The sequence below is a fragment of the Ipomoea nil genome, unplaced genomic scaffold (genome assembly GCF_001879475.1).
Source record: "Ipomoea nil cultivar Tokyo-kokei standard unplaced genomic scaffold, Asagao_1.1 scaffold0146, whole genome shotgun sequence".
Classification (NCBI taxonomy): domain Eukaryota; kingdom Viridiplantae; phylum Streptophyta; class Magnoliopsida; order Solanales; family Convolvulaceae; genus Ipomoea; species Ipomoea nil.
In genome coordinates, this window is record NW_017616574.1 from 854,664 (window position 1) to 870,810 (window position 16,147).

The 16,147-nt window shown below is 31.4% G+C and overlaps 1 pseudogene; it reads left to right on the top strand.

Moving 5' to 3' along the window:
* Positions 1-3,120: 3,120 nt before the first annotated feature.
* On the top strand, positions 3,121-5,869 carry LOC109173863 (annotated as a pseudogene).
* Positions 5,870-16,147: the final 10,278 nt, after the last annotated feature.

Sequence of the window (16,147 nt, forward strand, 5' to 3'; positions counted from 1 at the left end):
CCACATCATGAAAAGAAAGTTTGGAGGGGAAAAGATCAATTTCTTAATTAAATATAATAATTTTTTAGAGGTTAAAAAATCATGATAAAGTAATAAAATATATAGTAATTTGGTTGATGAGACACCTCCTTAACAACTTGAAGAATGCCAAATGATGGCAATTTGAGACACTTATCAATATAATATATAGTATATTCAATAATCTAAAAAGAAACCAACATGGGACACAAGAATTGGTTATATTATTAATTTAATGTAATTAATTTGCAACCTTAAATTGTTAATCATAATGTTGAGTGCAAAGAAACATGAAAGCTAGAAACTCTATTAGACAACATTAACCATGGGGACAAGCTAATAAGCTATTCCTAGGAAATGATTAATACAATTAATTATTGTTTATTAATGATAAAAATATATAATTTTTAAGGATGGGAATATAAACAATGGTGTGGTCAAACAGTAATCAATCTTTAATAGAGACTGGCACTTCACTTTCGTTTGATGTGGTCCTATGTAATATCTGGTTGTACTTCTCAAAAATCTGTCTCAAAGAGACATCAATTCCTACCCAACTTGCATTTTGAAATTTTATGCATCAAAGACCCTACCACTAATTAGTTTTGGAAAAGACATATATAGGGAGAGAAATAAATAAATAATTTATATATCTACCCATGTGATGGGCATATATAGTTACAACATTTTTTTAAGGAATAGAGAATTAATCATCATTAAAGTGATGCATAGATTGCCCTAATTTTCCTATTTGGTCCTCTAGAGCTTTATTTAAATTTAAAATTTCTAGGTCTAACTAGGTACTCCAATTAAAAAAATTCAAAATTTTGCACTTTAATTTGCAATGTGGATAAATTAAATGGCTCAATCTTTAATATTTATCATTATTGATCTATTTGTGAATAGTCAAATGATGTTGTTTTGTAGCTAGTAAAGTTTAAATTTTCTTAATAATTTAAACGGTATGAAATATAATTGTCATGTTTAGTGCGTGTTTTGAGATGAGATAGTTTGGATAAATTAGAAATATGATTCCGTAAAAAGTTGGAAAGTTATTGTAATTTAAGGGTGATCAAATTCTTTTTTATAAGTTTAAACCCTAAACTTAAGTGAAGGAGGTAAATAACAGGATATGTCTCAATTGGCTTACAAGCTCCCAAATATTTGTAGACTAATGCTTACAACAGACCAAATTCATACCTCATATTTATTTTCTTGGTAGGATTTGAACCATACATCATGCGGGTGCTAAAAAGCAAAACATATATATGAACTTATTTTGACCAAATTCTTTAATTTTTTCCTATAAAAGAAATGTGTCAAATTTATCATATTATTATTTTTTGTTTTTTGAAATATTTTCTTCAGGAATGTTTAGATAAATCAAATATTTTGAAATAACCTTTCAGAAAATTTAATTAATTGTTATGTTTTAAGTGGTGGGGAAGTAACAAACCACATCTTAATATAGAGTTGTTTACTTAGTGGGCATAATTGGACACCTTAAACACTATTGATTAGTATGGAATAGATGAAAACTACTATTCTAGCTAGCTGTGTGTCCAGCTCAAGCTGACACATATAACATTGTAAATTATAATTGTGATTTTGAAGTTGAAGGAATAATGTGATATAAATATATAATTTAATAAGAAACACATAATCCAGTAGAATGATGATGAGCCCATTGAAAATATAATGGTTGAGATCGAGATGAGAGCAGAAAAATGATACATAGAAAGCACAGTATGTAGACACACATACATATATATAGAGAGAGAGAGAGAACAGTAATATGCATATATGTTGTAGGATGGGGACCTCTTTAGCATCTTCTTCTTGTGTAGGACCTCCAGAATCATCTGATTATTGTATCATTTGTCAAAGAGTATCTATCGATCCGATCCGATCATCTTTACAATTTACAGACACCCTTGGGAAAATGATATGATGGTGGGCTAGCTAGCTGGACTTCTTGCATGTAAGTCACTAATTAACCAGCTAGCTCAGGGAATTCCTAGAAGTTTCCTTGTTTGGTTAAGTTGGTTGGATTGGGAGAGAGGCCTGGAAGGTCAAGTTTAGCATCTCGTTATTAAAATGTGACATTGTTATTAGGTCAGTATAATGAAATAAAACTGTGTTACTTCATAACTAGCCAAAGTCCACCATTCACAATATTGTAAACTCTTGATCCATATTATATACTTCCAGTTAACAGATTATGTATATTCAGTTGTAACTGAATGTATCTGTTACATATGTCAGGAACTTTATTTGCTTATACTTACATGCGGGCGTAGCAGTCAGTGCTACGTTTTGATGATATGATGCTGGATTTGGCATTCCAAACCACCACCCAACAACATAATATGGACTAGCATTATTCACAATGATCGTGATAGACCCTATTTTCTTATACTTGTCTGTGTAGCAATCAACCGCCACGTTTAGATGGCAAAATGCTGGACACAAGCCTCCAAGCAGTTGCCCAATAACATAATTTGAACCATGGTTTACAATGCTCATAATAAACCTTGATCCACAATAGAGTTCATTCCAGGAATGGTCCCTGACTATGATATTTACCAATTTTTATCACCGACTTTCAATAGGACCATAAATAGTCCATTGACTATTGGTCTTTACCAATTTTCATCATCAACTTTCAATTTTATCATAAATGATCCTTTGACTATCGATTTTTTTTTTACCAAATTTGGTCTTCTAGTTAAATATCCATTTAATAAACATTATATTAAATTTAAGGCTAATAATGTAAAACTTTGGTTCTTTACATTCCCACTAATAATGGACACAATGTATTAAATTTATGAATTTAATTTTTACATTATTATCATTAAATTTAATGTTTATTAAATGGATATTTAACTGAATGACCAAATTTAAAACAAAATCAATAAACAAAGGACCATTTATGGTCAATTTGAAAGTCAATGATAAATTTGGTAAATGTCAATAGTCAAATGACTATTTATGATCCAATTAAAAGTGAAAGATAAAAATTGATAAATATCAATAATCAATGAACATTTTTAAAATTAATTCTCCACAATATAACGATTGATTTTTGGCTTAGTGGTAATGCAAATCAATAGTTGTGTTGGGCCTAATGAGGTAGCTAGCATTTCATCACTACCTTTGGGGCTTTGATACCATGCAAGTTCACTATGATTAACGAGACTTATACACAACACTATAATATTCACAAATTTTCGCAATGAAATATGAAGTCTTAAGAAATTTCTTTTACTCATCAATTGAAATCGAATTACGAAATTATGTTTTTGATTTACGAGAAAGCCCGTAGTAAGTAAGAAGTGGAGTTAGCAATATGGAGTTGGAATTGATGGAGAATAAGATTTATTGTGAAGTTGCGTATGGGTAACTAACAATAGCAGTGTAACGTAACAGTGGTGGTGAACCAAACTAAGCTAATTTATGGTTGTGGCTATCAGATCAGCTGCAGGATTGTTAGAATAATGGATATATAGTACAGCTAGCACTGACTCCCATCCCCATAGTGCTTCAATTCATTCTATCCTTCACATTATATGTTCCATCTCCATCGTTTTGCTTCTTCCCTAACTCTTTCATATATGTCACCACTTCCCAACCTTTCAAATTTGTAAAGATCTCAATTGGAACACTGTGATTTGAATATTTAATTAGGTCGAGGTTTGAACCTAAGGTGTATTTGGTTCATGGGTTTACACATTAAAAATAAGAATCAAAATCATTGTTAGTGTCTGTTTCTTATTATCACTACTTTGTACGTTCTGCTTCATTTGGTCTTGGGTTTCCCTTTCTTTTGATTAAAAAAACAAGGGAGTCAAAGAAAAATGTTTTATACACAAAAAATACATAAATTTCACTCATCATTATTGCTATAACGTTTACACTAAATTTAGTTTTGCCATTATACAAACCCCACAAGTACTTATCTATCGACTACGTACTATAATTTATTATAATGGACTTCTGTAATCAAATCCATGAAATTTGTGATATATTTCAATATTTTTCAGTAGTGTACTTACAGTCCACTAGCACCTATGTATATCGCTTATCATCACGTACTAACGGCCATTACCAACATTGTCATTACTCCTTTCTCCAACCCAGGCCACTACTACATATATACATACCTCTCTCTAAGTATCACCTACTCATGCTTCTCTAGTGACCTATCTACTCCCAACCATGAATCCATGATCGACCTCGTTTATTACTATCAGCACTTAATTAATACATACTATCATCGCTTATCACTTACATGGTATTTTTATATGAAAAAAGTAACTGGATTTCACTATATATATATATATATATATATATATATATATATTAGTTCTTAATAAAAAAATTCTTGCAATTAGCACCCAAAAGAAAATAAGAAAAGTAGAAGAATTGACAGAAAAGATATCTAATAAAGACACAAGACAAGAGCATCCAATGTGCAAATATACTCATAGCTAGGGAGTCCCATAATAATGGATGGGTGGCTATTGTAAATAGAGTTTGGTAGGCAATATTGATAGATGTCTATAGTAGTGCTCCTTTGTAACATGGCTAATTCATGTGGTGGGGTGGGGTGGGGATGGGTTTTTCTTCCTTCTAGATAATTGTAACAGAGGTAGAGATGTATATATATTATTATGTGTGATTTGGGGGGTGGGGGAGAGAGGAGTGATGTCCCCATCTTAGCTTTGCGAAATGGGGTCAACAATGAACAGTCCATCCACTATCTCCATTATATTATTGTCATATATAATGTGGCTGCGTTTTTAATCATGTTTTCAATCAATCTTAGCATATATTATTACATACTAGTCCATATTTAATTTGTACACTCCATCTTAATTTTGAATTTTCCAACCATTTATGATTTTAATTAGAGTAAATACCACCTATGGTCCCTCGAGTTTGGTGGCATCGCCATCAATGGTCCCTAACTTCCGTAATTATCATCCGTCGTCTTCCGAGTTGTGAAAAGTTACCTTCTAGCGTCCTTCCGTTACTTCCTCCCGTCTCAGCCGTCAAAATGGAGGGTAATATTGTCATTTGACTTATACGAAAAGAGTTAATACCAGCCAAGGTCCCTCGAGTTTGGTGGTTTGGCCATCTTTAGTCCCAATTAAGTTTGGGTGCTCAAGGATGGAATTGGATATCTTAGCAAGATTCTGTTGTCAAACCAAGGTCCCTCGAGTTTAGGCACGACCTCTCAAATCGAACGCCTCCTCTGTCCACCTACGCCTCTTCATTTCCTCTGCGACTATGTTTCCCCCAACAAGCCATGCCTCATCTCCTCCGCCATCAACCACTGGCCGGCCACCACTCTCTGGCACTCTACCCAGTACCTCCTCGACGCCCTCTCCTCCTCCACCATTTCCCTCCACCTTATCTCAACCGCCCAAGCTGACTTCGTTACCTCCCTTCCTACCTCCCCTTCTTCCCTCTGCTTCGCCTCAGCACATGTCGAGCAGCTCTCTTTCCCTGACGCTCTGTCAAAGGTTCTCCAATCCGACAACAGTTCCACCATCGCTTACCTGCAGCAACAGAATGATTTCTTCCGTTCGAAGTATGAGGCTCTCGGTTCGGACTGTGAGCCCCATTTTTCCTGGGCATCCGAGGCCCTGGGATGCCTTCCTGATGCCGTGAACCTCTGGATTGGGAATGATTTGACGGAGACATCGTTCCATAAAGATCATTATGAAAATCTATACGCCGTGGTAACTGGGGAGAAGCATTTTCTACTTCTTCCTCCAACGGATTTCCACAGGATGTATATTAGAGATATCCGGCTACTCAATACCACTATTCCCATGTTTAAATTTCTTCTCTCATTTTTGTGTGAATATATATGAATTCTGCTAATATGTAGGCAATGGCGTTGAGAGAAATTGAAGAGGAGAATACTATACATTTGTAAATTTTCTTTAATATTTATTGTATAGGAGAAGAGGGAGTTCGAGTTGGAAGTTGAGAAACCACCAACTTTCTTTAATATTGTTTGGGACTAAAGATGGCCAAACCACCAAACTCGAGGGACCTTGGCTGGTATTAACCCTTTTCGTATAAGTCAAATGACATTTTATTACCCTCCATTTTGACGGCTAAGACGGGAGGAAGTAACGGAAGGACGCTAGAAGGTAACTTTTCACAACTCGGAAGATGACGGATGGTAATTACGGAAGTTAGGGACCATTGATGGTGATACCACCAAACTCGAGGGACCATAGGTGGTATTTACTCTTAATTACAGGATCAAGAGTTTTAATTATCAATGTGTCAAAAGTTATGTCTATTTGTTTTTTAATTACTTAGTTTTATCTCACGCAACTATATGAATTCTGATGATTATAGAGTTGATTATATTCAATAGTGTTAAAATTAAAGTATTATGTTAAGATTAATAAACTTGTTATGATATATTGTTTTATACATTACCTCTACTTACGCTGAGTGGGGAGGCAGCATACGGCGTCGTACTATTGAGTGGGGAGGCAGCATACGGCGTCGTACTATTGAACCCGGATGGTACCTTCAAGGCGGCAACCAACGGCAGGCTTCCAAACTGTTTCTCATCTCTTATGGCGGAGGCACTTGCTTGCAAAGAGGCTTTATCATGGTTTAAAAGTCGAAACGAACTAGATGTGGATCTCCTCACGGATTGCTCAGAGTTACAGAGTTCCTTACGATCAAGTCCAGCGACTATTCTATCTTATGTTGGAGTCGTCATTGACCATTGTCGGACGACTTTAACTTTATTTAGTCATTATTCGTTAAATTATGTGTCTAGATCAATTAATTTACATGCTCATACCTTAGCTACAATAGCTTTTAGTCAGGACACTCTGTTGTATTGGGACATTGTCCCTCCTGATTCTATTTCTCCATTTATTCATTAATATATGCCAACGCGGTTGGTTTTCAAAAAAAAAAAAAAAAAATTGAGATGGGATTGGCATAATCTTATTAATTTCCTATCAGATTAGGAATTATTTTTAAAATGGATTCTATCAAGTATTTGAATATTCCTACACTGTTGATGTTCTATTTAGTGAGTTAGAAAATTCATCTTCTTTTCACCACTTAATGCACATTAATTATACTTGACAAATGAGTTATTGTCACTTTTACTCTTTTGACTATTACTCACTTCACACATTTGGTATCTGACTAGCATTTTGCTACATTAAGTGCACAAGCATGTTTTTGTTGCCACATTTGATTCTACGGGTCAAATCTTTGGCAATCACTTGCCAAAAATGTTAATATTTTCTTATCCAAAGTTGCTGCAAGGGCAAATTTTAGTAATAATATTGTTTATTTAGATTTGAACGGATGCTTAGCTTTTTCCCTTGTAGTAACTTCGGGTGAGAGAAAGTTTGCACTTTCTGATGAATAGTTGCTGGAGATTTGGTCAGCAAAATTAAATATAGCAACAAAAGTATATTTGTCCACCAACTATGACAAGATTAATAGTTAGGAACCAAATATAAAAAGTGAATAATAATTGAGGAACCAAAAGTGACAATAATTCATTCACAAACAACCAACTTACTAATAATACATCAATTGGTTTAAAGACTAGCTAAGAGGCCAGTCTCGAAGAAAGCAAAAAAAAAAAAAAATATTTTTGATTCAAGTGAGATAATGGACTTAGTCTATAAATTGTTGATATTTCACTTTTGATATATCCTCCGTCTTGTTAATAGTTTGAAATCGAAGTGGCACTTTTGCTCATTCAAATAAGTAACTTGCAGTCTACAAATACTTAACTCACTAGTTCAGTAGGTAATAAAAGCTAAAGGTATTTTTTCTCTTTTAATTTAAAAAGACTTTTTGACATCTAGAGATCAAGCGCACTACTCTAACTGTCTAACAACATCAAACTTAAAACTAAAAGTAGAGGTATGAATAAATGAATGCATCATGCTGACTACATACTATCTACTTTCACAGTATTTCTTTTACCACATAAAGGTTGGCCGATCCTGGCCAGGCGTTGACTTTGGGCATTAATCTAATTTGTTGGGAGTCATCCCTCTGACTATACACATATATAGTCCACTCTTAACTGAATCTTCTCGATCAAATTTTATGTACTACTTCGTATCTTGCTGGATCATCGGATAACATATGCAATCGCACGTACATGTTCTGCACGCGCTGCTTGTTCCACACACCCATTTAATTAAAATAGTGTATCGCAACCTAAACAACAACATAAAAGTTGTTAATATTAATTTTTTATGAAAAATAAAATTATACTAATATTTTCAAAAATTAATTACTATTTATAGATGTGCACTCAATCAAAATGATTAAATGCTCAGAAATATAAAAGGATTGCACCCCAAGCCCCAAATATGTGTACATCTTACACTCTTGCCTTGGAGTGTTGGTAGTGAAGACAAATCATAGAGTGTCTCAATTAGTCCACGAATACTCAAATGCGTGTATGTCTTTATCCTCAACAACAACTAGCAAAGCAGAACTATTAATTTACTTTAGATTAATTGATCAATGTATTTCGAGAATGCTCACAAATATATATATAACCATACTTTCATGCATTCATTTTGTTTCTCCATTTTCTATTCCCGTGCTACCTAGTGAGTAATTTTTTTTTTTTAATATAATGATGTGGCATTATTGACGCAGATACTTGCAAACTATAATACCCAGTTTTTTCTTAGATACTTTATTTTGTGTAAAAAATCGAGTTGGGGAATGAGGAAACCTCATAATTCAATTCTTAAAAAAAAAAAACCTTTAAAACTCCATGGTTAGATGATGCATTGCATATCTGCATTTACGTACCATTATTATTGTCTGTTTCAAAGTGGATTGTTGCTTTTGTTTGGGTGGAAATAAAGAGTACAGTGAACAGACCTTCATTAGACCCCATTGACCAATAAGCCAATAGAAGAGTCGGTGCAAAGGTTAAGATTATATTGCATGTAGTCCATGAAACAAACAGTGTTGTACGTACGATCGTGTACAAGATTTGGATCTCTCTGGAGTAGTCGCTGCAACGGTACGGCTTGTCGCCATTTAAATATGAGAATTCCGAATCTGAAAACCATTTGTGTGGTGGCGGCTTTGATCTAATGGACTTACATTCATATTGCAGTCTGATCTCAATTCTTTCTGTTTAGTTTTTTTTACTTCATGTGAGGGAAAACAGCCCATGTTGCCCAAATACTAGTGACTTGGTATCTATCACAAGTCACTAACTGGTTTTTAGACTTTATTGCACCAAAATAAAATGTTGATGGATTTAATTTTAACATAAAAAAAAAAAAAAAAAGTTTAAGGGTCTAATTGACTTTTCAGGTAAAGTTTGATGGTTTATTTGACCATTTTTCCATTTCCTTTTGATGATGAAAAGAGATAGTATAATCTTTGACAATCAGGCCTTATATCACCGGAGAGACCGGCCGGAAATGAAACTCTCCGACCACTTATAATGTACATCTACAATCTACAAACCTAATAAGAGCCAATAAAGTTAGACTCATATGTGGAATTAAAAAATGTTAGTGTAATTGTTTGTTGAAATAATAGTTCATATTATTTTGATTTTAGTATTTTTATTATTTTTACTACTTTACCGGCCATCTATTATATCATTTACTTTTCCTAAAAACTCTTTCACTCTGTCAGTGTAAATTTTAGTAACGAAATATTCCGTTAACTATTCATAAGGAAGGTCTTAAGTTCAAACCACATCTCAATTAAAATTGACATAATTGTTAAACATATACTATGAATATGTGATTATATTGCTTACTCTCTGGCCAAAGCTTCTTGCTCGTATATTGGTCGGGAGGTGTGGGACGCAGATATCCCTCATTGTACTCGTGATTTGATTTCGCAATAATAGTTCGTTTTGATGGTTGTTTAAAAAATGCAATATAAAATTTAACATTAACTTTGGTCAATTAATTAGAATCATGCATTGTGAATTGATGAAACAATACACCTAATTTACAATATATATTCTACACATATGGAAACTATGCATATTATCTCTATCTTTTTGGGGAAGGGAATTTGGTTTTGTTTTTGAAGGTGCACTGCGGCAAGGCACTAAAATTGCAGTAAAACACACCAGGAGACTAGATCAAATCAAGAATTCATTTCTAGTCGAAGTGCCAACAAGAGGAAGCATAGATCACGCTAATTAATAGGGTTTTGTGTTGCAAAAATTATGCTTAGGGTACTATCTAGTGAGGATGCTTCCCTCTAAAACTATTATTCCACTAGTTAATCTAACATTTCTTCCACAAGTCAAAGTTATGTACTTATGTATTCTTGAAATATTTACTTTTATGAAAAATTTGATAATCTTGCATTAATATGCGCCAGGATACCGAATGATACTTTGATAAATTCTAAAATACCAATTTAAAAATACACATTGGACATTGGATGATTCGCACAATATAATGCGCGTGCGATAACTAGTTTACCTTATACGCGGTATTGATGACTACTAGGTATGTATATGGATAGTAGAATTACAAGAAAAATGTTAAGCATCCAATCATGGCTACACTAAAACATTATATTTGAAAAAAAAAATCTTTTTATGAAATATTTTATTTAGTTTTCAACTTTTCTTTGTTGATATAATAATTGTAACATAATTAACTATGTTATATTATATTAGTTTCAAAATAACATGAGACTTAATTATCACATGCTCTTTTTAGCACTAATGGCTTTATTTGCAAAGTTGTTCAAATATGAGATTTTACTTCGAGAAAAATCAAACTCCTCTCACTTAAATTATAGATCGTTGATGTATTCATATATAAGTGGGCACTTTTTAATGTATAATTGTTGGATGAAGGCTTACATTTTGCCACTTGAAACATGATATTGATATATTGATTGTTATGCAAGTATCATCAAATAAAATTACCATTGGTAACTAAGTATAATATTTAACATAAATTCGTTGATGAAATAATTGGATAAGTACACGAGTATATCTCAATTCCAACCCAAAATATTATCGTAATAGTCAAAGATTCAAAGCATTTAAAACAATCATCAATAATAGTCGGGGGCTAGGAGAATATAACTCAAAATTAAACCCTAACGGGCCGGGTGTGGTTTTGTGAGGGGTTAGCAGCTACATTAATTTCATACTGCTAATAATTAAGATTCTCTATGCTTTTATAATTTTCATTTTAATTGGCACAAGTTGACAGTAATAAGATGAAGTTGACTGTAGCCTTTCGGTTTGTCAAAGAATAAAAACATGAAACAAGTGGGTTCATCTTTAGTTAGTGCCAAGTCTCAACAATGACTGATCTGACCATTCAGTTTATTATAGGATCATATCATCCGTTATGTCAATAATCTATGCCACATTTTTATTGCAACTGGAATTGACTAAAGGCCTGGGCAAATTATAAGGACTGTATGCATGTAATAAGTGTGAAAACTGCAATATAATATGTTTTTGGCAGAATGTCAAATAGGCATATCTACTACTGCAAAGTGCTCAATTCTCACCACGAACTAAATTAAAGTTTAATCAGCAACATTTACTAGCTAAATTTGTACAATTCACTTTTTTTGCAAAATTGCAGGTTGCTAATAGGTTGTCTACGCAATTATTAAAAAATAAAATAAAAATAAAATTTAAAAAAAAAAAAAAAAAAAAAAAAAAAAAAAAAAAAGAAGAATTTCAGCCACCGCCTGTCCGGCGAGGACAACCGGTGACTGCGTATTTCACAGACAACCGTGGCTGTCCGGTTGTCCGTCTGGCGAGGAGAGCCACAGCTGTCAAACATGAGGTCCAGATCTGGACCTCAAACGTCATGGAACGAGGGCGGCGGCCATGGCCCTCGTTCCAGACGGCCATGGCAGTCTGGGGACGGCCATGGCCGTCCATAACGGCCAGATCTAGACCTGATGTTTGACAGTCATGGCTGTCCGGCTGTCCTCGCCGGATAACCACGGCTGTCTTTGAAATACGTAGCCACCACCGGCTGTCCTCGCCGGACAGCCGGTGGCTGAAATTCTTTTTTTTTTTTTTTTAATTTTAATTTTATTTTATTTTATTTTTTAATAATTGAATAGGCAACCTGTTAGCAACCTATAAAAAAAAAAGTCAATCGAACAAATTTAGCTGGTAAGTGTGGTTGATTATACTTTAATTTAGTTCGTTGTGAGAATTGATCACTTCGCAGTAGTAGATGGGCCTATTTAACACTTCGGCCTATGTTTTTTTTTTTTTTTTTTTTTTTTTTTTGCTGCAGTCTCTACACGAAGGTGAGCTGGGTAAAACCAACCCTAGCCAGTGGTAATGGACCAGGTAAATCAGTCTTTGTTACTTATAACCGGACATGCTCAAACCAAAAAGGCTAATAAGTTGCTCCACAACAAGTCAAACTTAGAACTTTGTAATAACAAAGCCAACTACCCGGTCAACTCGGTTGGGGTTGCTCCATTGTGGAAATACTTGAAATAAAAATTGAAGGAATTTGAATCACCTGGGAGACCCAAGAGCCGATGAAGAAAGAATTTAGTGGCAACAATCAATATAATCTAGATATGTAAATATGATAACTAATATAGTGTTTAACCTTGGAGTAGATGCCAAGGAGAGTAATAACAAATCGTGTTGGGGCAATATGATAATAGTTGTGTTTTAAAAGTCTCCAGGATTAGGAATTCAAGCCTGAATGACTTTAGCATTATGCAGCGACTAAGGCTAATTCAATTTGTGATGAGCTCAATAACTTGTACGTTCATAGTGACCAAATGATTTGTAAACATCGAGTATGTAATAAATCGTGGTTACAATCACTATAGTCTAGACACGTAAATATGATAACTAATGTAGCATTTAACCATTGAGTAGATGCCAAGAAAAGTAATAACAAATCGTGTCGGGGCAATAGGTTGGTGATAATAGTTGTGTTTTAAAAGTCTGGATCAGGAATTTAAATTAAACGTGAATGTATTTAGCATTATGCAGTGATTAAGGCTAGTTCAATTTGTGATGAACTCAATAACTTGTATGTTCGTCATAGTGACCAAATGATTTGTAAACATTGAGAATGACTTTAAACTTGAAGGATGATCATATTATGTCTAGTATTTACGCCCGTGCGATGTACAAAATGGATTTGTTGTTATATATTAAAAATATTTGGATCGACATATAATTATGTAAATTGGAACATCAAATATTATATAGTGCAAGTAAAGATACAGTTTGGATCATTTATGTGTTTTGACGTTATCATTGGTTATTAATAGCTAATGTGTAGATGTACACTGCACGCATGCGATGCTGTAACTTTTGAGATTTTATTTATCATTATTTAGTATTTTTTTGTATAAATTAGGCAAATGCGCTCGTTCTCTAGCAACTCAGTTATATAAATGAATTTCTATCTTAATTAATTTGTATGGAAGATATTTTTTTTTTGTATATATATATATATATATATATATATATATATATATATATATATATATATATATATATATATATATATATATATATATATATATCAATTTTGTCATTTAAAAACACATAATAGCAACTATTTTATTTACACATTATTGAAACATCTTTGTAGACGACATTGGTAGTAGCAATACAATCTTGTCCATCATCGTCTAGAGCTAACACCTTCAATCGATCAGGATTGGTGACTTGGGTGAAAATATATAATGGTAGAATATTAGTCAATTAGCGATCCTTTTATATTTTAAGTGAATTAGTAATATCAGATTCATGTTCAGCCAATTATTTTTTTTTTTTTAGTCAATTAGAATATCATATGCAGTGATATTTTTACCAAATTTTCGTTCTATTTTTAATTGATGATGTATAATATTATTATTGAAATATTTCCGTTTATTTTTAATTTATCTTTACTATTGTTTAAAATATGCATGTACTATTTATGATGTAGAATATTATTATTGAAATATTTTCGTTCAATTTTAGTTTCCCTTCCATTTTTAATTAAAATGCAATGATCTAACCAATTTTTTTCTTCATATTAGTCAATTATGGATCATTTTTTATTTGCAGTCAACTATTAATATTTATTTCCTTTTATATTTTCAGTCAATTAGGAATATCATATTCATTTTCAATCAATTATTTCTTTTTTATTTTTAGTCAATTAGCCAATTAAAATATCAGATGCAATAATACTTTTACCAAATTTTCGTTTCATTTTTAATTGATGATGTAGAATATTATTATTGAAATATTTCTGTTTCATTTTTTTATTTTTGTTGCATTTTTAATTTACCTTTACTATTGATGATGTAGAATATTATTATTAAAATATTTCCTTTTCATTTTTGATTTACAATTACTTGATTATGTAGAATATTATTATTGTGAAAAATTTAAATGCAATGATCGGACCATTTTCTTTTCTATTTTAATCAATTATGGATCATTTTTTTTTCAGACAATTATTAATATTCATTTCCTTTTTCAATTAACCTAATTTTTGTTCTTTTTTCTATCTTTAATTTTCTGACAATTATTAATATTCATTTCTTTTTTCAATTTACCTAATTTTCATTCCATTTTTAATTGATGATGTAGAATATTATTGTGAAATATTTTTGTTTTTTTTTTTAATTTTCATCCTTTTTTTATTTACCTGTATTATTTATTATTGTTTGACGGGAAATCAAGTAAATAGAATTTTGTTTTTAATTATAGTATAGAATTTTTTCTTTTTATATTGTTTGGCCGGGAAAGTAAGGAAGGAGGTTTTTGTTTTTAATAATAGTATAGATTGATAATCCTTTTATATTTTTCTATTTAACTTATTAATATTATTAATCAGTGACTTTCATTTCTTTTTCCATTTTTAGTGAATTAAGGATCCTTTTTAATAATAGTATAGACTTATATTGATAGATTTATACTTTAAAAATTATATTTAAAATTAAAAAAGTAGCATTTAAATTTTGTATGATTAGTATAGTGCATATAAGTGTATATATGTATTTAAAATTTTTATAAATATTTATATTTTGTTAATTATATAATTTCATTTACTTAATTATATTTCATATTTTATTAATTATAATTTAATGAAATTGCCAAAAATATTTTCACATAAAAAATTTTATATTTCTCAATTTCATTAATTATAATTACCAAATATTGTAGAAATTACTATAAAAATTTCATTAATTATATTAATTATAATACTTGTTCTCTTTCAATATTTAAATACATTACCATAGTAATTACATGAAAGAAGGAAAGAAAAATTATTAGAATAATTACCATTAATAAAGTAGAAAATTATATTAAAAATTAATTATATATTAAGATAATAATAATTTATATTGTGCCAATAATATTATATATTAAGTATAAAAAAAATATATGTATATAGATTACCATAATAATTACACCGAAAAAGGTAAAAATACATAATTATTAGGCAATAATATTAATAATTAATTATTAAGGCAGGTATAATTTATTTTGTACTAATAATATTATACATTAAGTGTATACACACACACACATATTAAGTGTATATTATATTAATTATAATATTTTTACATTTTGTACTAATAATATTATACATTATTTTGTACTAATAATATTATACATTATTTGTTAGTTCAGATCCGTGACTTAGTCCTCAATCTCTATCCTTAACTTTTGTGTTTTTGGTGTTGAAACCAGGATTCTGTTTCGTTTTTCGTATACATCTTGTAATTATCTCAGAGGAATAAAGAGAGAGAGAGAGAGAGAGAGAAACAAAAAAAGAATCACTTTTCGGTTCGGCAAAACGCTTCGTTGCCTATGAGGAGAAGAAGAGTTTGATTTCTGATAAGAAAAACGTCGGCCCTTCCTTGCTGCCGGAAAATTAAGAAATCAGCTTTGTAGTCAATGTTACCAGGGTCTCCATCAATGACCAATCCGTTGGATCTAGCAGCACTAAAAACACTTCAAACTACAATTGCAAAATAATAATAATAATAATAATAATAATAATAATAATAATAATAATAATAATAATAATAATAATAATAATAATAATAATAATAATAATAATAATAATAATAATCTTGAAAA